At 44.6% G+C, this 26,804-nt stretch overlaps 1 pseudogene; it reads left to right on the forward strand.

The window, feature by feature from the left end:
- The first annotated feature begins 21,447 nt into the window (after nt 1-21,447).
- LOC118360955 (SUZ domain-containing protein 1-like) lies at nt 21,448-26,804 on the forward strand (annotated as a pseudogene).

Consider the following 26,804-nt stretch of genomic DNA (forward strand, 5'->3'; position numbering starts at 1 on the left):
CATCCAATAGGTCTCTGGAGGGTATCAGACAGCTAGCCTCACCCAGGAAGCACAGGATGATGTGGACCACATCTGCCCAGTGGCCGACAATCAGCATCAGGACCATGAGCCTCCCCCAAGACGCACCACCACTGTGTTTATAACAGCTTGGCCACTTGGCTGACGATGTTGCTCCTCTGAGTAGAAAATAATTATCATCAGCTTTCTCAATGAGAATGACAACAATATGCTTGTCCCTACTTGCTTTCTGCTATGTATAAAATACCAAATAGTCTCTGACATTCTGCTGCTTAAAAGTGTAACCATGTAGTCTACTGTATGTTCAGTCTCTCACCCTGCATATACACCACCAGCAGTGTGTAGCAGATTGTCAGTGGAGTCCAGAACCTGAGGGGGGCAATGGCTGCCACTGCAAAGGTGAGCACAAGGTCCCTGGTCAGGCGCGGTAACAGAAAGCAACCTGATGTTAGCAGTGTCATGCACACTCCACAGTAGCACTGGGAACTGTGTAGTCTGTACAGTGCCATGACATGGAGTCGTAGGCGCCCAGTTTGGCTGGCCAGGAACCAGCTCAGTCCTGCAGCAAGGAGCAGGCAGAGCTGGAGCTGTGGTGCCCCCTCGTGGAGGAAATGGAGACCGCACAGCCCAAGGAGAACTGACTTTTTTTTATTTTATTTACCTTTATTTAACTAGGCAAGTCAGTTAAGAACAAATTATTCTTTTCAATGACGGCCTAGGAACAGTGGGTTAACTGCCTGTTCAGGGGCAGAATGACAGATTTGTACCTTGTCAGCTCGGGGATTTGAACTTGCAAACTTCCGGTTTCTAGCCCAACGCTCTAACCACTAGGCTACATTGGACCAGCAGCTGCTGTAGGAACCTACTGGACTCCTGCAGATTCAGAGAGCGGGAGGGAAATTAATTAAGAGGAGAGGTGAATCAAGGCTGATGAATGTGAGAATGATTTTCATGTAATATTTAGTGACAAGTATGCTATTATAATGCTCACTGGTCCAGCTGTGACCTAAGCTGACATTGTTCTGAGGGAGAACTCTAGAACCACCAGGGATGCAACCCGAGAGCCCACTACAGACTGCATCACCGGCAGGAACAAGAACTGGAGAGCTTCACTTAGCCCAATTTTAGTACTGGCTTGATGCCTTGGTATCTTCTGCATAGATGTATCTTTACTGCTGCCTTCATTATTTGAACTGAGTAGAGAGAGTAACTTGAGACAGTATACATTTTAAGGCAGTGAAATACAAAACAATGATTTCTAAGGATACATTGATTACTGTTGCCAATGTAAATCGTATAACAGTCTGTTCATAGTGATGAACACAAGCATGTTATTCAACAGCAGAAATTAGTAAACTGTACATCAATAGTCCTAAGGTTAGTAGGGAAAAGGTCAGTTATCCACATCCACATCTTGGATATCCTTTGGTCCACTTCTGAAGTGTTTGTTTTTTATGAGTCCCTCCCTATCTATGAAATGGTAATTGCATTCCGATTATAATTCTAGGGCAAGAGGAGGTTTAGCAACAATCGATTTCGAGTTTGTTTGCTAGTCAAATGGATGTAAAATTGTAATGTGTGAAACAAGTATAACAGCTAACAATATAGCCTAACCTATACACTGAAGCTGCCTATGTAACTAACATGTAATAACATAGGTATTATTATACACTCGTTACTGAGACACGTGGAATCATATCTTGCCATATGATCTTTCGGGACATTACCATTGGCGTATACGTTTCTCACCTTTCAGCCTTTAAGAATAATTGTACTCTCATCAGGTTACAGAGAACAGAGATCCCACATGCGCAGTCCAGTATATTTACCAAGAATATTTGATCACCTGACATATCCAAAATTGACGTTTTCAACAAAATGGTTCTTAAAATAAAGGTATACTACAGCATGAGTGGTAACCTGCAAAAGGGCATTCACAATAAACCAAGAAAGGATCAGGCCAAGCGCCGACCTACCTGGGGTAGCCTAGAGAACTATACACAAATCTCACCTTAGAGTAGACTGTCCAGAGGGTTTGCGTCCAGCGTTAGCCATCCAGATAAACTCGGAAGAAATTAGGTAATGAAGGATAACATTTGCGGTAAATCGCTTCAATATTAGCCTAACGTTTCCCTATATCTATAGTTTCGATATCAAACCTGTTGAAATTATAGGCTATTTTCGGAAATAGGTCATTTCATAGCAACAATTATATTTCGATAAAAGATAAGACCACGCCTGCTTATCAATTGACAGGATACTTCAATCATTTCAAAATTGTAATTTCTACCTCGGCTGTTTATGTCCCTATGATTAAATAACACTGAGCTTTGCTCATTCATTGTGCTGTTCATAGGTCAGAGTCATGGGCAGACATTTTATTTTTATTTAACCTTTATTTAACTAGGCAAGTCAGTTAAGAACAAATTCTCAGGAGACACATGATGCCGCGGAGCTGAGCAGATGTTGACAAACCGAGCTCTTCAAAGTTATTCTATTTTTACCTAAATAACAACGTTGAAACAATATTCTAACATCGGCTGATAAATTGTCAAGTACTTACCTTCCCAAAGAGCCATGGACCGCCGACCGAGAGGCAAGAAGGACGACCAAAACGTTGTTGATTCACAAGATAACGAGAACGCTACAGCTAGCAAGATTAGCATTAGCCCTCATAACTCAGACGACAGTTCCAGACTGTTGCTCTCAGCAGCCGACATGCTGGCTACTCTCCTCCGGGAAATTCAGGATGGTAACAGAGGTCTTTCTCTGAAAATCGATAAGAAATCGGCTGAACTCCATTCTTCCATTGACGACCTGAAATCCTCCATGAATGATCTCCTTTTGAGAACGACTGAGGCAGAGCTGCGTATCAGCACAGTTGAAGATACCATCGCTAGACATGACCAGGTCTTGACACAACTGCAAAAGGACAATGCCTACCTCAAAAACAAAGTAGATCAGATGGAGAACCAGAGTAGACATAGTAATATCCGTGTGGTGGGATTGAAAGAGGACAGCGAGGGCCGTGACCCGGTCCGTTTCTTCACTCAATGGATCCCGGAGGTCCTAGGCATAACCAACTTCACCAAGCCGCTGGAAATCGAACGCGCCCACAGAACATCAGCGCCGAAACCCCAGCCAGATGAGCCCCCACGAGCCGTCCTGATCAGGTTCCTCCGTTTCCAAGACAGAGACAAGATACTGCAACTCGCAAGAGCCAAAGGGGACATCGCCATCGATGGGAAGAGGGTCAGCCTTTTCCCGGATATGAGCGCGGACCTCGCCAGACGCCGCAAGCAGTTCAGACCTGCCGCCAAAGCACTGAAGGAGAAGAACATCACCGGCTACCTCATCCACCCAGCGAGGAAGAAAGTTCAGTACAAAGGCCGAAGCCATCTCTTCAACACACCGGGAGAAGTGCACACTTTTCTCAAAGAACTGAGCAACGTCTGAGTCTGAGCCAGGACGGTCTCTCTGGGGGATAAAATGCAGTTTGTTTGTTTTCTCTTATCCGGATTGAACTGCTGGTATCTCCCGGTCACTTTAATTGATTTGTACATTTTCAACTAACCGTATCTTCCCGGGGTGAGTTCTATTACATTTACAGGAGAGTATATTTTGGTTTAGTCCATATCTACTGGGCGAAGCAATAAGTGGGTTTAGGCCCACTGCTTTCCCCCTCATTTATGTTAATCTTTCGTAAAGAGACTCAAGCAGCCCTTACCGTTGGCAGTAAATATTCAGCCATAAATATCTATTCACAACGTTTGTTTTCAATTTAGAGAGCTCGCAGGTTTTAGTTTACGCCAAGGTTTAGCTAGTAAGAGCAAGATGGAAAGCGAGCAGCAACGTATCTCTACAAGTGTATACATGTTTGATTGTTGGGACTGTTGTTCTAGTCTGACAATCGGGGTGGGTGGGATTTTTATTATTATTTTCTTCCTTTTTTCTATGTTTATTGTTTCCTCCCTAAAGAGACACACAGGTCACTTTTGTGCTCAAACCAAAGTTGAAACATTTCCTAATTATCTGCATATGATAGATTTCTATTCAGTTACATATTTGAAACCCAACCTATGCTTAATCCACTAAAATATGTCACATTCAACGTAAAAGGTCTTAACAGCCCGATTAAAAGGAAAAGAGTCTATACATACCTTAAGAAATTAAAGGCTGACATTGTGTTTTTACAAGAAACACATCTTACAGCCAGTGAACACAAGAAATTGAAGAGGGAATGGGTAGGACAAGTTTTTGCATCCTCTTTTAACTCCAAAGCAAGAGGAACTGCAATTTTGATAAGTAGACACATCCCCTTCTGCGTCAACAACACCATCTCTGATCCCTCTGGCAGGTTTGTTTTGGTGCAGGTGCATATGTTTTCAGAGTCTTGGACCCTATTGAATATTTATGCTCCTCACTTAGATGACCATATGTTTATTCAGAATGTCTTCTTTCAGGTTGCTCAAGCACCACCAGGATGGCTACTGGTTGGAGGAGATTTTAATTTTTGCTTAGATACAGTTCTTGATAGGTCTTCTGATAAACCCTCACTTCTTACCAAAGCCGGCAAGCTCACCATGTCATTCATGAAAGATCTCAATTTACTAGACATCTGGAGACAGTTGCACCCACAGGATAGGGACTACTCTTTTTACTCACACCCACACAAGACACACACACGCATAGATAACTTTTTACTTTCGACACAACTGTTGCATAGTGTTAGATGCCGAGTACCTCCCCAGATTACACGGCGCGGATCTGAGTGCTCTTGAATCTGAAATCTCTGAGCTAGTGAAAACCTACCAAAGAGGCCCGACTAAAGATCTATACAGGCTTTTGGTAAATAAAAAACTTAAATATAATATTCTGAACACATATCAAGCTGAAAGGGCCATCACTAAATCAAAACAGCGTTATTATGAGCTTGGAGAGAAAGCTCACAAAGTATTGGCATGGCAACTGAAAGCAGAGGAAAGTAAGAGGACAATTAATGCCATAGAAACTCTCACTATCTTTCGACCCTACTGAAATTAATAATACTTTTGTCACGCCTTGGTCTTAGTATTTTGTGTTTTCTTTCTTATTTGTTCAGGCCAGGGTGTGACATGGGTTTATTGTGTTGTCGTATTGTTTTCTTTTGTAGGTATTGGGATTGTGGCTGATTAGGGGTGTGTCTAGCATAGGCTTGGCTGCCTGAGGCGGTTCTCAATCAGAGTCAGGTGATTCTCGTTGTCTCTGATTGGGAACCATATTTAGGTAGCCTGGGTTTCACTGTGTATTTTGTGGGTGATTGTTCCTGTCTCCGTGTTAGTGTTCACCAGACAGGCTGTATAGGTTTTCACGTTCCGTTTGTTGTTTTGTATATTTATAAGTTATTTCATGTATCGCTATTCTACATTAAAGAACATGAGTAACCACCACGCTGCATTTTGGTCCGACTCTCCTTCAACAGACGAATGCCGTTACAGAATCACCCACCACACCCGGACTGAGCGGCGTGGTAACAGGCAGCGACAGCAGGAGCAGCGAAAGGAGGATGAATTGTTCGGAGAAGGACCCTGGGATCAGCCGGGAGAATATCGCCGCCCCAAAGAAGAACTGGAGGCGACGAGAGCTGAGAGACGCTGGTATGAGGAGAAACAACAGCGGCAGCAGGAGCTATAATATCGGGACTACACTACTTGGGAGGAAATAGACAGGTGGGCGGTCGACCCAGGGAGAGTACCGGAGCCCGCCTGGGATTCGCTGGAGCAGTGCGAAGAGGGTTATAGGAGAATGGAGTTGGAGAGACAATCACGATGGCGCAGAAGAAAGCCCGTGAGTCAGCCCCAAAAATGTATTAGGGGGGGCTCAGGGAGAGAGTTGCAGAGTCAGGAGAAAGACCTGAGCCAACTCTCCTTGTAAATCGTGAGGAGCCAAGGAGAAGTAACTTCCGGGTTGGAGCGAGCGGTCGCATCGGCACTTCGCTCCGCAGGTAGTATAACTTTTTCATTACATTTCATTATAGTACAACGGTTTGATTTGTCTAATCTTAGCAATTTCTTCTTAGCTAGCTACATAGCCGTCTTTGTATCAAAGATAATTGCATAATTATCGTATTTCGTCATCCTAACGTAGCCTTCACTGCTATTTTCCCAGCAGCTAGCCAGCGAGCCAGCTAGCAAACGCCCACCGATTAGCAGCACTGTAGTAACTATTACACTCAACTGAACGTCTTGATTAGTGTAGTGTTAGCTAGCTACATAGCTGTCTTTGCTGTCTTCGTATCCAAGATAATTGTGTAGTTTAGAGTGTGTAGTCTTAGAGTGATTATCTTATCTTAATTTACCGAGGTTAGCTAGCCAGCTATTTGTCGTCCTTAACGTAGGAGACTCTGCTAGCTAGCCAACAACTAGCCAACAACTAGCCAACAGCTAGCCGACAGCTAGCCAACAGCTAGCCAACGTCTACCGAATAGGACTCAACAACCCGGTCGCATTCACAGGTAGTATCACATTTTCATTTAATTTCATTACAGTACAACGGTTTGATTTGTTTGATCGTAGCTAGCTACATAGCCGTCTTTGTATCAAAGATAATTGTGTAGTCTAGAGCGATTTTCTAGGTTAGCTAGCCAGCTATTGTTGTTCTTTTAACGCAACGTAACGTAAACAACACTGCTAGCTAGCTAGCCCCGAATAGCAGCACTGCAGAAACTATTACACTCAACGGAACGACTTGATTAGTGTAGTGTCAACAACGCAGCCACTGCCAGCTAGCCTACAAAGTCAACAAGGCAGCCACTGCCAGCTAGCCTACTTCAGCAGTACTGTATCATTTTAATCATTTTAGTCAATAAGATTCTTGCTACGTAAGCTTAACTTTCTGAACATTCGAGACGTGTAGTCCACTTGTCATTCCAATCTCCTTTGCATTAGCGTAGCCTCTTCTGTAGCCTGTCAACTATGTGTCTGTCTATCCCTGTTCTCTCCTCTCTGCACAGACCATACAAACGCTCCACACCGCGTGGCCGTGGCCACCCTAATCTGGTGGTCCCAGCGCGCACAACCCACATGGAGTTCCAGGTCTCCGGTAGCCTCTGGAACTGCCGATCTGCGGCCAACAAGGCAGAGTTCATCTCAGCCTATGCCTCCGTCCAGTCCCTCGACTCTTGGCACTGACGGAAACATGGATCACCACAGACAACACTGCTACTCCTACTGCTCTCTCTTCGTCCGCCCACGTGTTCTCGCACACCCCGAGAGCTCCTGGTCAGCGGGGTGGTGGCACCGGGATCCTCACCTCTCCCAAGTGGTCATTCTCTCTTTCTCCCCTTACCCATCTGTCTATCGCCTCCTTTGAATTCCATGCTGTCACAGTTACCAGCCCTTTCAAGCTTAACATCCTTATCATTTATCGCCCTCCAGGTTCCTTCGGAGAGTTCATCAATGAGCTTGATGCCTTGATAAGCTCCTTTCCTGAGGACGGCTCACCTCTCACAGTGCTGGGCGACTTTAACCTCCCCACGTCTACCTTTGACTCATTCCTCTCTGCCTCCTTCTTTCCACTCCTCTCCTCTTTTGACCTCACCCTCTCACCTTCCCCCTACTCACAAGGCAGGCAATACGCTCGACCTCATCTTTACTAGATGCTGTTCTTCCACTAACCTCATTGCAACTCCCCTCCAAGTCTCCGACCACTACCTTGTATCCTTTTCCCTCTCGCTCTCATCCAACACCTCCCACACTGCCCCTACTCGGATGGTATCGCGCCGTCCCAACCTTCGCTCTCTCTCCCCCGCTACTCTCTCCTCTTCCATCCTATCATCTCTTCCCTCTGCTCAAACCTTCTCCAACCTATCTCCTGATTCTGCCTTCTCAACCCTCCTCTCCTCCCTTTCTGCATCCTTTGACTCTCTATGTCCCCTATCCTCCAGGCCGGCTCGGTCCTCCCCTCCCGCCCCGTGGCTCGACGAATCATTGCGAGCTCACAGAACAGGGCTCCGGGCAGCCGAGCGGAAATGGAGGAAAACTCGCCTCCCTGCGGACCTGGCATCCTTTCACTCCCTCCTCTCTACATTTTCCTCCTCTGTCTCTGCTGCTAAAGCCACTTTCTACCACTCTAAATTCCAAGCATCTGCCTCTAACCCTAGGAAGCTCTTTGCCACCTTCTCCTCCCTCCTGAATCCTCCTCCCCCTCCTCCCTCTCTGCAGATGACTTCGTCAACCATTTTGAAAAGAAGGTCGACGACATCCGATCCTCGTTTGCTAAGTCAAACGGCACCGCTGGTTCTGCTCACACTGCCCTACCCTGTGCTCTGACCTCTTTTTCCCCTCTCTCTCCAGATGAAATCTTGCGTCTTGTGACGGCCGGCCGCCCAACAACCTGCCCGCTTGACCCTATCCCCTCCTCTCTTCTCCAGACCATTTCCGGAGACCTTCTCCCTTACCTCACCTCGCTCATCAACTCATCCCTGACCGCTGGCTACGTCCCTTCCGTCTTCAAGAGAGCGAGAGTTGCACCCCTTCTGAAAAAACCTACACTCGATCCCTCCGATGTCAACAACTACAGACCAGTATCCCTTCTTTCTTTTCTCTCCAAAACTCTTGAACGTGCCGTCCTTGGCCAGCTCCCGCTATCTCTCTCTGAATGACCTTCTTGATCCAAATCAGTCAGGTTTCAAGACTAGTCATTCAACTGAGACTGCTCTTCTCTGTATCACGGAGGCGCTCCGCACCGCTAAAGCTAACTCTCTCTCCTCTGCTCTCATCCTTCTAGACCTATCGGCTGCCTTCGATACTGTGAACCATCAGATCCTCCTCTCCACCCTCTCCGGGTTGGGCATCTCCGGCGCGGCCCACGCTTGGATTGCGTCCTACCTGACAGGTCGCTCCTACCAGGTGGCGTGGCGAGAATCTGTCTCGTCACCACGCGCTCTCACCACTGGTGTCCCCAGGGCTCTGTTCTAGGCCCTCTCCTATTCTCGCTATACACCAAGTCACTTGGCTCTGTCATAACCTCACATGGCCTCTCCTATCATTGCTATGCAGACGACACACAATTAATCTTCTCCTTTCCCCCTTCTGATGACCAGGTGGCGAATCGCATCTCTGCATGTCTGGCAGACATATCATCAGTGTGGATGACGGATCACCACCTCAAGCTGAACCTCGGCAAGACGGAGCTGCTCTTCCTCCCGGGAAGGACTGCCCGTTCCATGATCTCGCCATCACGGTTGACAACTCCATTGTGTCCTCCTCCCAGAGCGCTAAGAACCTTGGCGTGATCCTGGACAACACCCTGTCGTTCTCAACTAACATCAAGGCGGTGGCCCGTTCCTGTAGGTTCATGCTCTACAACATCCGCAGAGTACGACCCTGCCTCACACAGGAAGCGGCGCAGGTCCTAATCCAGGCACTTGTCATCTCCCGTCTGGATTACTGCAACTCGCTGTTGGCTGGGCTCCCTGCCTGTGCCATTAAACCCCTACAACTCATCCAGAACGCCGCAGCCCGTCTGGTGTTCAACCTTCCCATGTTCTCTCACGTCACCCCGCTCCTCCGCTCTCTCCACTGGCTTCCAGTTGAAGCTCGCATCCGCTACAAGACCATGGTGCTTGCCTACGGAGCTGTGAGGGGAACGGCACCTCAGTACCTCCAGGCTCTGATCAGGCCCTACACCCAAACAAGGGTACTGCGTTCATCCACCTCTGGCCTGCTCGCCTCCCTACCACTGAGGAAGTACAGTTCCCGCTCAGCCCAGTCAAAACTGTTCGCTGCTCTGGCCCCCAATGGTGGAACAAACTCCCTCACGACGCCAGGACAGCGGAGTCAATCACCACCTTCCGGAGACACCTGAAACCCCACCTCTTTAAGGAATACCTAGGATAGGTAATCCTTCTCACCCCCCTTTAAGATTTAGATGCACTATTGTAAAGTGACTGTTCTACTGGATGTCATAAGGTGAATGCACCAATTTGTAAGTCGCTCTGGATAAGAGCGTCTGCTAAATGACTTAAATGTAAATGTAAATGTAGGAGACCATAACCAGAGCCGGTGTTAGAGGTGAGCGAAGCAGAGACTGTGAAGGAGTTAATGGGGAAAGTGGAGGAGAGAGTAATGAGGGAGTTGCTAGCTTGGTGCTTTAGGTACAAGATTTGTCCGACGGAGCGTGTCGGGATTTGATGGCACCTGGGTCAGCGCTCCATACTCGTCCTGAGGTGCGTGTTAGTCGGCTGGTGAAAATTGTGCCAGCCTCACGCACTAGGCCTCCTGTGTACCTACCTAGCCTTGCACGTCCTGTGCCAGTCCTGCTCTCAGGCTCTCCAGTACACCTTCACGGTCCAGTCCATCCTGTGCCACCTTCACACACCAGTCCTCCGGTGGCAGCTCCCCGCACCAGGCTTCCTGTGCGTGTCCTCGATCCAGTACCACCAGTTCCAGCACCACGCACCAGGCCTTCAGTGCGACTCGCCTGTTCAGCGCAGCCAGCGCTTTCCTCCTCTACAGCGCTGCTGGAGTCTACCGCCTGTTTTAGCGCAGCCAGAGCCTTTCTCCTCTCCTGCGCTGCCGGAGCCTCCCGCCTGTTCAGCGCAGCCAGAGCCTTCCTCCTCTACAGCGCTGCTGGAGTCTCCCGCCTGTTTAGCGCAGCCAGAGCCTTTCTCCTCTACAGCGCTGCCGGAGACTCCTGCCTGTTTAGCGCAGCCAGAGCTGCCAGTCTGCATAGAGCAGCCAGGGCTGTCAGTCTGCATAGAGCTTCCAGTCTGCACAGAGCTGCCAGTCTGCATGGAGCAGCCAGAGCTGCCAGTCTACATGGAGCAGCCAGAGCTGTCAGTCTGCAAAGAGCAGCCAGGGATGTCAGTCTGCATAGAGCTGCCAGTCTGCACAGAGCTGCCAGTCTGCATGGAGCAGCCAGAGCTGCCAGTCTGCATGGAGCAGCCTGAGCTGTCAGCCTGCATGGAGCAGCCTGAGCTGCCAGTCTACATGGAGCGGCCAGAGCTGCCAGTCTGCATGGAGCAGCCAGATCTGTCAGTCTGCATGGAGCAGCCTGAGCTGTCAGTCTGCATGGAGCAGCCAGAGCTGCCAGTCTGCATGGAGCAGCCAGAGCTGCCAATCTGCATGGAGCATCCAGAGCTGCACAATCTGCATGGAGCAGCCAGAGCTGCCAATCTGCATGGAGCAGCCAGAGCTGCCAGTCTACATGGAGCAGCCAGAGCTGTCAGTCTGCATGGAGCAGCCAGAGCAGCTAGATCCGCCAGTCAGCCATGATCTTCCAGATCTGCCAGTCAACCAGATTCTTCCAGATCTGCCAGTCAACCAGACTCTTCCAGATCCTCCAGCCAGCCGGGATCTGCCGGAGCCAACTACCTGCCTGAGCTTCATCTCAGTACTGGGCTTCCTCTCAGTACTGGGCTTCCTCTCAGTACTGGGCTTCCCCTCAGTACTGGGCTTCCCCTCAGTTCCGGGCTTCCCCTCAGTCCCGAGCTGCCCCTCAGTCCCGGGCTTCCCCTCAGTCCCGAGCTGCCCCTCAGTCCCGAGCTTCCCCTCAGTCCCGAGCTGCCCCTCAGTCCCGAGCTGCTCTTCAGTCCCAAGCTGCCCCTCAGTCCAGTGGAGTTCTGGGTGAGGACTATTAGGCCATGGTCGGCGGCGAGGGTGGATTATCCCAGGACGCGAGGGGGAGGAACTATGACATTAATGGAGTGGGGTCCACGTCCCGAGCCGGAGCCGCCACCATGGACAGACGCCCACCCGAACCCTCCCTATGGTTTTGAGGTGCGTCCGGGAGTCCGCACCTTGATCCAGTTTAATTTCCTCCATCAGCTCCATCAGCTCAATATCACCCCATCTAGACTGCACAGGTTCAACCCAGATATCTCCTCCCTATGTTTTAGATGTGGCTCAGATGAAGGAACATTCCTCCATTTCCAACTTTACTAACACCAATCTTAGGCAAAGCCATACTATAAAGCTAACAGAAATATTGCTAGCGATTGCCAAGAAATGTATTGCCTTGAAATGGAAATTGGATTCCTCCCTGCCAGTTGCAATGTGGCTTTCGGAAGTTAATAGTTGTATCCCTTTGGAGAAAATCACTTACTGCTTGAGGAATAAGTTAAAGTAATTTTACAGAATTTGGCAACCTTTTATTGACTATATGGAGAATCTCCCCCACATCTCATTGATTGAATCTATATATAATCCTCACATAATGTTTCACACGTAATGTATATTATGTAGCCTACGGCAGCTAATCCAATGTCTCGTTATTTATATTTTTATTTTATTTATTTAATTTAATTTTTTAATGTTTTATTTTTTATTATTGTATGTTTGTTTATATAACTATAATTATAATTTATTTTTGTTACATTCGTCTGTTACTGTCACTTTGTCCTATCGTTGTCCAATATATTTTCACTTTTGTTTTGAATGTGCTTAATTGGAAAATGCAAAAATAAAATATTTTTAAAAATATATTTAAAAAATTCTCATTTACAATGACGGCCTACCAAAAGGCAAAATAAAATCAAAATATAGGACAAAACTCACATCACAACATGAGAGACAACACTACATAAAGAGAAACCTAACATGCTGACTATACCGCTCGCGTGAGCATTGCAAAATCAATTTAAACGTACATGTTATTCAATTATTGCACCCACACTGCTCGTGCGGCAACGAGCGTCTGTGTTGCCAAGTGCTAAAATAGAAGTCAGTTCTATTTGTACCGCTGATCGCGGTGCAAATCCTGCCTCTCCCATCTCCTCATTGGTTTATAGAAACAGATACCCACATGCCATCTCCTCATTGGTTATACCCACATGGGCGATTGAAAGACAGCTGAGTTTGTCGGTCGTCGTGGTAATACTATGAAAGTTTAGATGCCAATCGCCATATAAAGTCCAAAGAAGAAAAAGCCTGGAAGGAGGAGAGATGACTAGAAACAATTCCGGTTGACTGTTTTATGTGTGGATTAATTTGTCGGAATAGAGGACCTTGTGCATTTCAGGTAAAATAACAACTCAACGTTTATATCCCAGGACAAATTAGCTAGCACCAGCAAGCTAGCTAAAAATGACAAATTCACCATGATTTAAGATCAGATCCACTATCTCTTGGGTCCATGTGGTTCCAATCAGGAATATATATAGGTATCACATGCAGACTTTGATTGCGTTCTTACTCACCTGATATTGATATTTGTATATTGTCAAAAATTCAAAATTTTGTCATAATACACAGTTTTTTCCCCTCACAGAACAAGCATCCTCTTCCATTCCTACTTTATTCACTGTCGAATCATTCATTAGTTCTATCTTTGAGTTGAGTATATACTTTTCCTCACCTGCCTTTGGGGTATATGGCAAATATCAGGTCCTCTAGATATGCTTAGAATTTCTCCACTTGTTCCCAGAGTGAGACAATGGGCTCCAGCAATGGGATCCCTTGTATCTCCTTCAGGGGGCAACGGGTCCATCTCCACTATTTTTCACCTGTGGTGTGAGAGATCAAATAGGTGGAATGGTAGGAGTACTGATGGACGGTGGACCTCATTAGGCTATTATCTATCTTAGTAAACTGAACTCTGTTCATTAAGTAGATGGCGACTCGACTAAAGTGAGTTTAGAGCAGTGATTAATTTGAGCCGGATCCAAAGCCACTGTAAGTAGTTTGGTTAGGGGCGCCACTTTCTCTGGGGACATTCTGAAATTGCATTTTTGTCCCCCCCCCAGTTTTATCATTGGAATGTGATTCAAAACAAGGCAACAGTTTGCTTTAGGAACCTGCCTCCGAGCAGAAAAACAATTATGTACCCCTCACTTTTAAATTCACAGTTAGGCCCCTGAGTTTGGGGGTGGATGTTGAATTATTTTGTTTTGCTATATACACCCTCAAATAATTGTCACTTTTTGCGATACAAAAATTATAATAAAACAAATTATAATAAAAGCAATCAAAGTTCCTTCGAGTTCCCCCCCGACCCCGCAAAAGTAATGTGAAAAAATAGATTTTCAGCCGGGAATGATATTCTAATGGTTGATTGGCATTGGGCCGGCCCAGGTTTATGGTTTGCTTAACGTTGTAACCTGGAGATCAACTCCTGGCTGTGTGAGAGGCACACCTGTATCTCTTACAGAACTAGAATGAGATTCTCTTTAAATTATCTCTCGCCCTCTCTCAACTGTGATAGACCAAGACATGAGCCTGCAACTCTCATTTTATAGGCTTCTGGCACCAACGCATCGACCATCACCCCCAAGTGAGCTGTACATCATTGGGTGAATTCAGTGAAACTGGGAAGCATTTTTAGGACTATAATTTCCTCTTCATATTGTAGCCTACAATGCGTGTCTGGACACACCTAAGCCTAGGCTATTTATGGATTCAACACAAGGTCGTTTTTATTGATCTCAAATTCTCAGTTTGTTAGTAGCCTGTCATTTCGATCATTTGTACAGTATGCCAAAAAAAACATTCTGCGAACATCTCCAGTTATGTAAATGAAATGCGTTTATAAAAGGACCTAAGTAAAAACAGATTCAGATTGGATATTCGATAGATATTCACCTGTAGTTTTCCTTATGTCCACCAACAGCAGTTAGGGACCGTCAACATAGTGACAAATCAACATTTTCAAATTTCAATAGCTCTTTAACCAATACTCCTAAAACTTTCAAAACTGGTTCTAGCTCTCCCGATGGCATAGACACACATTGCACACACTTTTTTGTTGATTTACATCTCGCACAATTTTTTATTATAATTTTTTTTTAATGAATTTCAATAGCAATTTGGTCATGTGACCTACTGACTTCAAACAAGGTTCAGAATGTACACTCAGAGGGCCTACACATTGCACACCTTTCCCTTTAGTTTATCCCCCCCCCCACGTGCGTCAAAACGAGTGCGCCCCACATGTGGTTGTGTGCAGAAGGCTACTCCAGTGGTTATAGGCCTGCATCTGTTTGCATTTATTTCATTGGAGAGTTGAATAAATAATTTATTTCATTTACTATAAGGATGCCTAATGCCCAAACAATCAAATTCATTTCATTCTCAGTCAAGATGGTGATGGCAAGAGCTTTTAATGTTGTTTTTCTCTTGTTATTGACCCTGAGAGGGATAACATATTCCTATCCTTTGGCTTAAAAAAAACAAGAGGTGGGCCTATCACGCTGGCCAGGACAAATCATCAATGTACGCTTTAGAAGTGTCTCATCTATAAATGCACTAAAGAGGAACATATTGAAGATGCACATGCTCCACAGGATGTTGTTGGCACCTTAATTGGGGAGGACGGGCTCGTGGTAATGGCTGGATCAGAATCAGTGGCCATCAGATGCCATTCCATTTGCTATGTTCCAGGCATTATTATGAGCCGTCCTCCCCTCAGCAGCCTCCACTGCCACGCTTGCCCCCAGAATCTTTTCACGTGTGTATTTTCAAAGGATAAAGCAAAGAACATTAACAACCTATTAGTTAGGAACACTATAAGAATATGGAAGAAATTAAACCGATTCTCCACAATAAATTGGTCCACATGGAAAACTAATGGCATAGAAACCGTAAATTACTTGGTAATAGGAAATACATTTATTTTCACGACAGAATTAAAAAGTAATTATGGACTGACCAATGTAGATGTTTTCAAATAAAGTACATGCAACTTAAAAGTTTCATGTCATTACATTATGATTTGAAATCTTTTTGAGGGAATCCTATTTGAGTCAGAAAAGGATACTCATATGATAGGTAAGATATCCAAATTTTACAGCACAACGACAGAGTAATGTCTTAAGTGTAAAACGAATAATGACTCAAAAATCCATTACTTCTGGGAATGCTATGAAGTCCAAAAGTTATGAGCGCCATTGGAAAGTTGGCTGTCAGAAGTATTACAATGTACACTGAGTATACAAAACATTAAGGACACCTGCTCCTTCCATGACATAGACTGACCAGATGAATCCAAGTGGAAGCTATGATCCCATATTTTGATGTCACCTGTTAAATCCACTTCAATCAGTGTACAGTGCCTTCGGAAAGTGTTCAGACCCCTTGACTTTTATTTATATTCAGACCCTTTGCTATGAGACTCGAAATGTAGCTCAGGTGCATCCTGTTTCCATTGACAATCCTTGAGATGTTTCTCCAACTTAGATTTCACCTGTGGTAAATTCAAGTGATTGGACATTATTTGGAAAGGCACACACCTGTCTATATAAGGTCCCACAGTTGACAGTGCACGTCAGAGCAAAAACCAAGCCATGAGGCGAAGGAATTGTCCGTAGAGCTACGGGACAGAATTGTGTCGAGGCACAGATCTGGTGAAGGGTACCAACAAATTCTACAGCATCCCCAAGAACACAGTGGTCTCCATTATTCTTAAATGGAAGAAGTTTGGAATCACCAAAACCTTTCCTAGAGCTGGCCGGCAGGCCAAACCGATGGTCACTCTGACAGAGCTCCAGAGTTCCTCTGTGGAGATGGGAGAACCTTCCAGAAGGACAACGATCTCTGCAGCACTCCACCAATCAGGTCTTTATGGTAGAGTGGCCAGACACAAGCCACTCCTCAGTAAAAGACACATGACAGCCCGCTTCGAGTTTGCCAAATGCACCTAAAGACCTTCACCCCCATTTTTACGCTGCCGCTACTCTCTGTTTATTATCGATGCATAGTCACTTTTACCTCTACCTACATGGACATATTACCTCAATTACCTTGACTATTACTTACTTCAGTTTATTTAGTAAAAACTTTTTTTAAACTGCATTGTTGGTAAAGGCTTGTAAGTAAGCATTCGGCGCCTGTGACAAATACTTAAGGACATCACTTTACTGAATTGCTATTGCCCAAATGAAGACAACCTTAAGTTCATTAACAAAATGTATACTTAAACTATCTCAGTGTAGCGGGAATATTGTATGAGGGGGTAGGTTAGACAAGTCATCAACTAAACTATCTCCTCACCCTAACATGTCTAAGGTATTAAACCTCAACATCAAAGAGATGGGTCTACATTCGGAAAGTATTCAGACCCCTAGACTTTTTCCACATATTGCAACGTTAGAGCCTTATTCTTAAATTGATTAAATTGCTTTTTCAATCTACACACAATACCCCATTATGACAAAGCAAAAGCATTTTTTTTTGCAAATGTATTAAACATAAAAAACAGACCCTTTATACTTTTTGAAGCACTTTTTGCAGAGATTACAGCATTGAGTCTTCTTGAGAATGTCGCTACAAGCTTGGCACCCTTGTATTTGGGATGTTTCTCCCATTTTTCTCTGCAGATCCTCTCAAGCTCTGTCAAGTTGGATGGGAAGCGTAGCTGCACAGCTATTTTCATGTCTCTCCTGAGATGTTAGATCGGGTTCAAGTCCGGGCTCTGGCTGGGCCACTCAAGGACATTCAGAGACTTGTCCCGAAGCCACTCCTGCCTTGTCTTTGCTGTGTGCTTAGTGTTGTTGCCCTGTTGGAAGGTGAACCTTTGCCCCAGTCTGAAGTCCTGAGTGTTCTGGAGCTGGTTTTCATCAAGGATCTCTCTGTACTTTGCTCCGTTCACCTTTCCCTCGATCCTGACTAGTCTCCCAGTCCCTGCTGCTAAAAACATCCCCACAGCATGATGCTGCCACCACCATGCTTCACAGTAGAGATGGTGCCAGGTTTCCTCCAGACGTGACGCTTGGCATTCAGACCAAAGAGTTCAATCTTGGTTTCATCAGACCAGAGAATCTTGTTTCTCATGGTCTGAGAGTCTTTAGGTGCCTTTTTTGCAAACTCCAAGCGGGCTGTCATGTGCCTTTTACTGAGGAGTGGCTTTCGTTTGGCCACTCTACCATAAAGACCTGATTGGTGGAGTGCTGCAGAGATGGTTGTCCTTCTGGAATGTTCTCCCATCTCCACAGAAGAACTCTGGAGCTCTATCAGAGTGACCATTGGGGTCTTTGTCACCTTCCTGACCAAGGCCCTTTCCACCGATTCCTCAGTTTGGCCAGGAGGAAAGCTCTTGGAAGAGTCTTGGTTGTTCCAAACTTCTTCCATTTAAGAATGATGGAGGACACTGTGACCTTGGGGACCTTCAATGCTGCAGACATGTTTTTGTATCCTTCCCCAGATCTGTGCCTCGACACAATCCTGTCTCGGAGCTCTATAAACAATTCCTTTGACCTCATGGCTTGGTTTTTGCCCTGATATGCACTGTCAACTGTGGGACCTTATATAGACAGATGTGTGCCTTTCCAAATCGTGTCCAATCAATTGGATTTACCACAGCTGGGCTCCGATCAAGTTCAAAAAGATTTCAAGGATGATTAACGGAAATAGGATGCACCTGGCCTTATTTTCGAGTCTCATAGCTAAGGGTCTGAATATTTAATTCTAAAAACCTGTTTTCGCTTTGTCATTGTGGGGTATTGTGTGTAGATTGGTGAGGAAAGAAAATAATTTAGTCAATTTCAGAATAAGGCTGTATCGAAACAAAAGGAAAAGGTTAAGGGGTCTGAATACTTTCCGAAGGCACTGTATGCGAACTGTAGAGATAAACATCCAACTAAAAGAAAATACTCTTAACACTCTCATACCCACAATTCATATTCAAGAATTTACCTTTTTATTGTAAACATTTCTTTAATTGACTGTGTTTGAAGACAGACAGGGGTGCCCTCTGTCCAGTTATTGATTTGCTCTGGCCATAGAACCCCTAGCTTCAATAATTAGTACTCATATAGAGTTTGGTGGAGAACAATGTGATATCATTGTATGCAGGTTACATTTTACTGTATTTATCTGAACAAGAACATTGTCAGTCATTTATTTTGCAACTCTTGGACACATAAGGTGCTGTATCAGAATTCAAAATGAATTGGGAGAAAACTGAAATAATGCCCATTTCTAATTATGACTTGTCAAGCTTGAAAAGTAGATTTCAGTGGAACTGGACAAAGACACATATGTAATACCTGGTTGTATGGATACCATGCAATTTGGAGGTGGACGATAAAATCAACTAGTTTCCTTTACTAGATAATATTGAATCAGATGTTCAGAGACAGAGAACTCTCCGCATTTCTATGTTCGGTAGGGTCAACATAATCAAAATGAATATATTTCCATGGTTAATATGCACTGCTCAAAAAAATAAAGGGAACACTAAAATAACACATCCTAGATCTGAATGAATTAAATATTCTTATTAAATACTTTTTTCTTTACATAGTTGAATGTGCTGACAACAAAATCACACAAAAAGTATCAATGGAAATCAAATTTATCAACCCATGGAGATCTGGATTTGGAGTCACACTCAAAATTAAAGTGGAAAACTACACTACAGGCTGATCCAACTTTGATGTAATGTCCTTAAAACAAGTCAAAATGAGGCTCAGTAGTGTGTGTGGTCTCCACGTGCCTGTATGACCTCCCTACAACGCCTGGGCATGCTCCTGATGAGGTGGCGGATGGTCTCCTGAGGGATCTCCTCCCAGACCTGGACTAAAAAATCTGCCAACTCCTGGACAGTCTGTGGTGCAACGTGGCGTTGGTGGATGGAGCGAGACATGATGTCCCAGATGTGCTCAATTGGATTCAGGTCTGGGGAACGAGCGGGCCAGTCCATAGCATCAATGCCTTCCTCTTGCAGGAACTGCTGACACACTCCAGCCACATGAGGTCTAGCATTGTCTGGCATTAGGAGGAACCCAGGGCCAACCACACCAGCATATGGTCTCACAAGGGGTCTGAGGATCTCATCTCGGTACCTAATGGCAGTCAGGCTACCTCTGGCGAGCACATGGAGGGCTGTGCGCCCCCCCAAAGAAATGCCACCCCACACCATGACTGACCCACCGCCAAACAGGTCATGCTGGAGGATGTTGCAGGCAGCAGAACGTTCTCCACGGCGTCTCCAGACTCTGTCACGTCTGTCACGTGCTCAGTGTGAACCTGCTTTCATCTGTGAAGAACACAGGGCGCCAGTGGCGAATTTGCCAATCTTGGTGTTCTCTGGCAAATGCCAAACGTCCTGCACGGTGTTGGGCCATAAGCACAACCCACACCTGTGGACGTCGGGCCCTCATTCCACCCTCATGGAGCCTGTTTCTGACCATTTGAGCAGACACATGCACATTTGTGGCCTGCTGGAGGTCATTTTGCAGGGCTCTGGCAGTGCTCCTCCTTGCACAAAGGCGGATGTAGCGGTCCTGCTGCTGGGTTGTTGCCCTCCTACGGCCTCCTCCACGTCTCCTGATGTACTGGCCTGTCTCATGGTAGCGCCTCCATGCTCTGGACACTACGCTGACAGACACAGCAAACCTTCTTGCCACAGCTCGCATTTATGTGCCATCCTGGATGAGCTGCACTACCAGAGCCACTTGTGTGGGTTGTAGACTCCGTCTCATGCTACCACTAGAGTGAAAGCACCGCCAGCATTCAAAAGTGACCAAAACATCAGCCAGGAAGCATAGGAACTGAGAAGTGGTCTGTGGTCCCCACCTGCAGAACCACTCCTTTATTGGGGGTGTCTTGCTAATTGCCTATCATTTCCACCTGTTGAATATTCCATTTGCACAACAGCATGTGAAATGTATTGTCAATCAGTGTTGCTTCCTAAGTGGACAGTTTGATTTCACAGAAGTGTGATTGACTTGGAGTTGCATTGTGTTGTTTAAGTGGTCCCTTTATTTTTTTGAGCAGTGTATATTGTAGGCCATCTAATAATTGGGTATGGTAAGCATGTATTTGAACTCACATTTCACTATCTGACATAATGTTAAGCAACGTTTTGGGCTTTAAATTAGAGATTGACTATTTTTCATGATTTTTCCATTTATAAACCTTACTGAACGAAGAGCCGTTTGAGAGCCAAATGAGTGGCTCTTTTAGTTGAACGAAACCAAATGATCCGGCTCACAGAAAATACTCAATGTCCATCGCTAGTGACGATCCAGATTTGGAGAGGTTTTAGTGATTTTGACATCCCCACCCTCATTTAAAAATATATACCTGACGTTACCAGTGAATCCTTTTTTTTTAAACTAGAAACGAAATCTATTGAACACTTATTCTGTAGTTTACATGGTGAGGTGTCCTGGACTGATGTAAAACGATATCTTCACAACAAAATGCATACAACCATTGAAATATCTAAATTTGACATATTATTTTACAATGATTCCACAATTGAACGTCAGTATGTCATAAATCCCTTTATTTTATTAGGACACATTTTCTTACACAAATCAACATTTATGAAGAAAAATCGCGTTTTCTTACTTTTTCATCTGATGGATTTGTGGATTTGTTTTTTTTTCTTCTTATCTTCCTTGTTTATTTGTGTAATCCCTCTGGCTGTTCTGTGTCTTGTGTTTTGTGTTTAGCATGTTACTGCTTAATAAATAATAATTTACACGCAAAAAAAAGCAGAGGGAGAGGCATGGCAACTGTGAAACGTCATTTCAAGGAACACAAACCTGTCTACGCGGTGCGCTGGCTGTGTTGGTTCGTAAAACCAAGTGATGTCAGCGAGTGGGATAAGGGGCGGATCTGGCGTGCCCATGAACGAAACTCTTCAGCGTGTCTGAAAGAATGCAACATGGATGATGAAGTTTCCCAAAGTTGTGATTAAGTAGCGGACAGTGGGGTAAGAATATGCTACAATGGAGATCTGTGGGAGTTCGTATGCATTGGCTTTTTTTTTTTGCTGAGGAAAGGGTCACTTGACACATTTTTAGGCAGTCCGTATGACCAACGTTTGCTTAACTAGTTTAAGTTAGCTGGCTAACATTGGTAGCTAGTAAAGTTAGCAAGCAATGCCAGAAATGAAAGACGAAGTGGGACAGATATTTTTAGACACAGCTAACTGGCTAATATTACATTCGAGCCAGGGAACTGACACAGGAAATGCAATGATGGCCCAGTCGAACCAGCTACAACATTTAGCTAGCTTCTTCTTCGCGCCGGCAACCAGCATAGTTAGCTAGCTAACCAAAACTTCTAGCCATTCAGTCAGCAACCACCACAGATGTAGTATTTTTGACCGATTGGCAACGGGTTGCCAGCTAGCTAACGTTAGCTAGCTACCGTAGCTATTTAACGCCACGTCGTTAGCCAATCAGTTAACGTTAGCTAGCCAGATACTGGTATGTTCATATTGTTAGGCTAGCACCGTTAGCCAGCTAGATAACGCTACTAGTTACAAAAAAATAACGCTACTAGTTAGCTAACGTAATGTCATTAGCTAGCTAAAGCCGGTTTGTTTGAACTAGCCAGTAACGTCGTTAGCTAATAACTGGCATGACGTTACCACAACTGAAAAGCAAGCCAAAGCTGTCCTTGGACCTGATGTGATGGAAGATTGCCCTGAATGTTCAAAATAGCTTGTTGAAACGCTTTAGGTAGCTTCACTTTAAAATCCAGATGTCTTGTATAGCTGGATAACGTTAGTTGTGTGTGCATTTATGAACAGTTATACCGATTTATGTGCACCGAAGGCTAGAAAACAAATCATGGTGTCAATCAGGTTTCCATCTTCAACGTCAATTTACCAGCGATCCTATATTTCAGCCTTGCTATGGTTTTACTGCCAGTGTATAAATAACTTTGAAATTGAATCCAGCCCTCCGTGGTTTGTAGCGACCCCCCCCACTCCCCCTTTCTACATTGCTCTCCCAGGCTACCCCTTTGCATTTGGCTTAATGTTAGAATTTTTCATGCTGTATGAAATGTACATTTTAATGACCGATCGTTCTGTTCTGTCCTCTTAAATGCAGGAAATGGACAGAAGAATAGAAGGAAAGCTTAGGATCAGCCAGAAAGAGAAGTGAGTAAAGTACTCAGTTCTGAAACACTGTTGGCCTTCGGGAGACACACTAGGCACTCACTCACACATTACTCATTAATCAAACAAGTCATAGAGAAAACATTTCTAATAATGAACAGGACTTTTGGAATATAGTCAATTAATTAATGGCATGTGCAAATCATAACCTCATTACTCAAAACATCTGCCTCCCAGCATTTTTACTAGTTTGTTGTTTTGCTCCCAGAGTGTCCAGTAATAACACTACACAGTCGCCATTGAAGACGGGCGTCGTGATCCAGGACGACTCCCCACACGCTGCGCCCCCGCCCCAGATCCGCATTCTGAAGCGGCCCTCCAGTAACGGGTCGTTAGGGTCGCCCCAGGGCCAGAACCGGCCCGTGCCACAGGTCAAGTCCCTGGCCCAGCGGGAGGCGGAGTACGCTGAGGCCAGGAAGAGAATACTGGGCAGTGCCAGCCCTGAAGAGTCGCCTCAGGAAAAGCCCAACACAGACCGGTAAATAAATAACACACACCTACACCTGTTACCACTGGACAGTGCTGGGCAACGTTGTGTCCACTGCACATCTACTATGTTACAGCTCTTAATCCCAAGTGTACTGTGTGTATACCTGTACATGTTTGGAACAGACACCATAATCTCTATGATTCTGTAAACAAAGTCTGGGAATCTTGTCACAACTTTCTAATGGATCGTTATTGTATCTGCTCAATTTACAATTTATTTTGTGCAAATAAAAAAACAGCTTGGAAGCCCAACTATTAACTGAAGCCTATTTTTGTAGTTGACTATATCCGTTCTTGGCCTTCTCCCTACCTCCAGACCAGGGCGTACAAATTCTACCACACCTCCTGAGGACCGGTCAAACAATCATGCTGTCCGCCAACCAGCAGGCCCCGACGGCACTCAAGGCTTCTGCCAAAACAGATAAGTGGAAGAGGGGCAATCCTGCTATCGGGAGAGATGGAGAGGAAGATGAAATGTCTGGGCTCCAGAGGGTATCACAGGGTTTTAAAAACCATTTACTTCTATTCCATGGTATGGGATCAGCTGTGAATCGGAATGCAAATGTCCTCCCCTCTCATGGCTCCCACTGGTAATGTGTGGGATGGATTAGAGGCTCTGTAGGAAGCATGCTTTCTCCCCCTCTCCATCCCACCCCAACTGTTTAACACTGTGATAAAGGACATCTTCTGCCTACTGTGATGATCCCTTTAAGTACCCCACCCTACACCCACGTTGTCCAAGGAGTCCTCTCCTTCTCTCGTCATGGGAAACCTATGGGGCTATTGCTTCTGTGGCTAATTTGGTCATCAGCCATGGACACTTCCATATGGAAATACTGAGAGCAGAGGATGCTTAACAGAAGAGTAGTGACCGAAGCAAAGCAAAATGAGGGATGGTAGTACAGTGCCTTCAAAAGTATTCATACCATCTGACTTATTCCACATTTCTGTCTACACATGATACCCGATAATGACAAAGTGAAAACATGTCATTTCATAAGTATTGAATGAAATATCTAATTTACATCAGTATTCACACCCCTGAGTCAATACTTTGTGGAAGCACCTTTGGCAGCGATTACAGCTGTGTCTTTTTGCGTAAGTCTCTAAAAGCTTTCCGCACCTGGGTTGTGCAACATTTGCCCATTTAATTATTTTCAAAATTCTTCAAGCTCTGTCATTGCTAGACAACCATTTTCAGGTCTTGTCATAGATTTTCAAGTAGATTTCAATTGTAACTTGGCCACTCAGGAGCATTCACTGTCTTCTTGGTAAGCAACTCCAGTGTAGATTTGTCCTTATATTTTAGGTTATTGTCCTGCTGAAAGGGGAATTCATCTCTGTGTCTGGTGGAAAGCAGACAACCAGGTTTTCCTCTGGGATTTTGCCTGTACTTAGCTCCATTCCATACATTTTTTGTTGTTGTTATCCTATGAAACTCCCCAGACGTTTACCATTACAAGCATACCATCGTATGATGCAGCCACCACAATGCTTGAAAATATGGGGAATGCTACTCAATAGTGTATTGGATTTTTCCAAACATAACTTTGTCCTGAATAAAAAGTATGAATTGTTTTTAAAAATTCTGTACAGGTTTCCTTTTCACTCTCAATTAGGTTAGTATTGTGGAGTAACTACAGTGTTGTTGATTCATCCTCAATTTTCTCCTATCACAGCCATTATACTCCGTAACTGTTTTAAAGTCACAATTGGCATCATGGTGAAATTCCTGAGCGGGTTCCTTCCTCTCTGGCAACTGAGTTAGGAAGGCTGTCAGTCTTTTTGTAGAGACTGGGTGTATTGATACACCATCCGAAGTGTAATTAACTTCACCATGCTCAAAGGGATATTCAATGTCTGCTTTTTTTTTTTTTACCCATCTACCAATGGGTAGCATTCTTTACAAGGCATTGGAAAACCTTGGTCCTTGGTTGAATCTGTGTTTGAAATTCACTGATCAACTGCGGGGACCTCACAGATAATTGTATGTGGGGTACAGAGATAAGGTAGTCATTCAAATATCATGTTAAACACTTATTGCACACAGTGAGTCCATGCAACTTATGTGAGTTGTTTAGCAAATTTCTACTCCTGAACTTATTTAGGCCTGCCTTAAAGGGGTTGAATACTTATTGACTGACTCAACATTTCAGCTTTTCATTATTACATAATTCCTATTTGACATTATGGGGTATTGTCTGTGTGTAGGCCAGTGGCAAATCTAAATTTTAAATGTAGCTTCTAACACAACAAAATGTGGGGAAAAGTCGAGGGGTGTGAATACTTTTTGAAGGCACTATACCTATTACCAGCTTCACCCAGCAATAATGCTAGAGATACCATTCAATTCCCCCTTACTCCACAGCCCTCATCTCATGTTTTTTGTTGTCAATGTTCCACTTATATTTTGATTATTGATGATCAAATCTGTACATTGCCATTAGTTTTCAATGGAGGGTGATGTGTGGAAGTTGAGTTCTGATAACTTCTGTTTACGGTTGTCTTTTTTTAAATTGAGCTTTTTCTGGCATCTGTCCTGATTTCTATTTAAAATATTTAAATAAAACAGTACAAGACAAATCGAGATCAAATTGTGGATTTTGGTCCTTTTTGTTTAATATTTTCTGTATTTTTGTATGATGAGACGGTAGTGATGTCAGAGCAGTATTTTAATCAACCCCCATTTTTAAATTATTCTGTTAATATCGGTTAGTTCAAACTCAACTGTAGAGGTGCTGGCAGGAGGGGGGTCATGGGAAATAAATGTACTGTTGTACCCTTTACTGCCCCGCCATATCTACTGTCAACTGTGTTCATTTCTGCTAATGTACTTCACTGAAGTAGTAACTCAGGTGCTGATGAGAGACAGTCTTTGAAATGTCAATCTTAGGGAGGGATTGAGTGCAAAAAAAGGTGATGTTCATAATAATACCTGAGTTAGCACCTACTTTCAAAACTGATAATGCTGCACCGATGTGTTCAACAAATGTATGTTTGGAATGAAAGGAATCTGAGTCAGTCCAAGTCTGCCAGGTGGTTAGCCTATGGCCCCTTCAGTATGCCATGGTATTTGAATGGAGGAATATCACTACGCTACTCCAAAGAACCCAGTGGAGTCCAGGGCCCTCTATAGCAGCCATGTTACTGCTTCAGATAGAAATGTGCAAAATGGACACTGGTAGTCACTTAACTATGAACCATTCATCTGGAGTGTTCGGTTACATTGCTTCCCCACTGACTTAAGTTTTCACCTGATGTCATAATAGTGAGGAGGTTTTGGTTGTGTAAACTGAATATGCTAAAGGTTAAACCCTGGATACTTGTAAGGGATTCCTGAAAGTCTGTCTGCACCAACCCAACTAGCGGGGGGAGGCAGAGGATCAACATGGTTTGTGAAGCTCTGAGTGAGAACACAAAAAGGCCTGTAAATATTGATTGAATAAAAATGATTTGTAAAATAA

This window comes from Oncorhynchus keta, chromosome 28 (assembly GCF_023373465.1).
Source record: "Oncorhynchus keta strain PuntledgeMale-10-30-2019 chromosome 28, Oket_V2, whole genome shotgun sequence".
Lineage (NCBI taxonomy): Eukaryota > Metazoa > Chordata > Actinopteri > Salmoniformes > Salmonidae > Oncorhynchus > Oncorhynchus keta.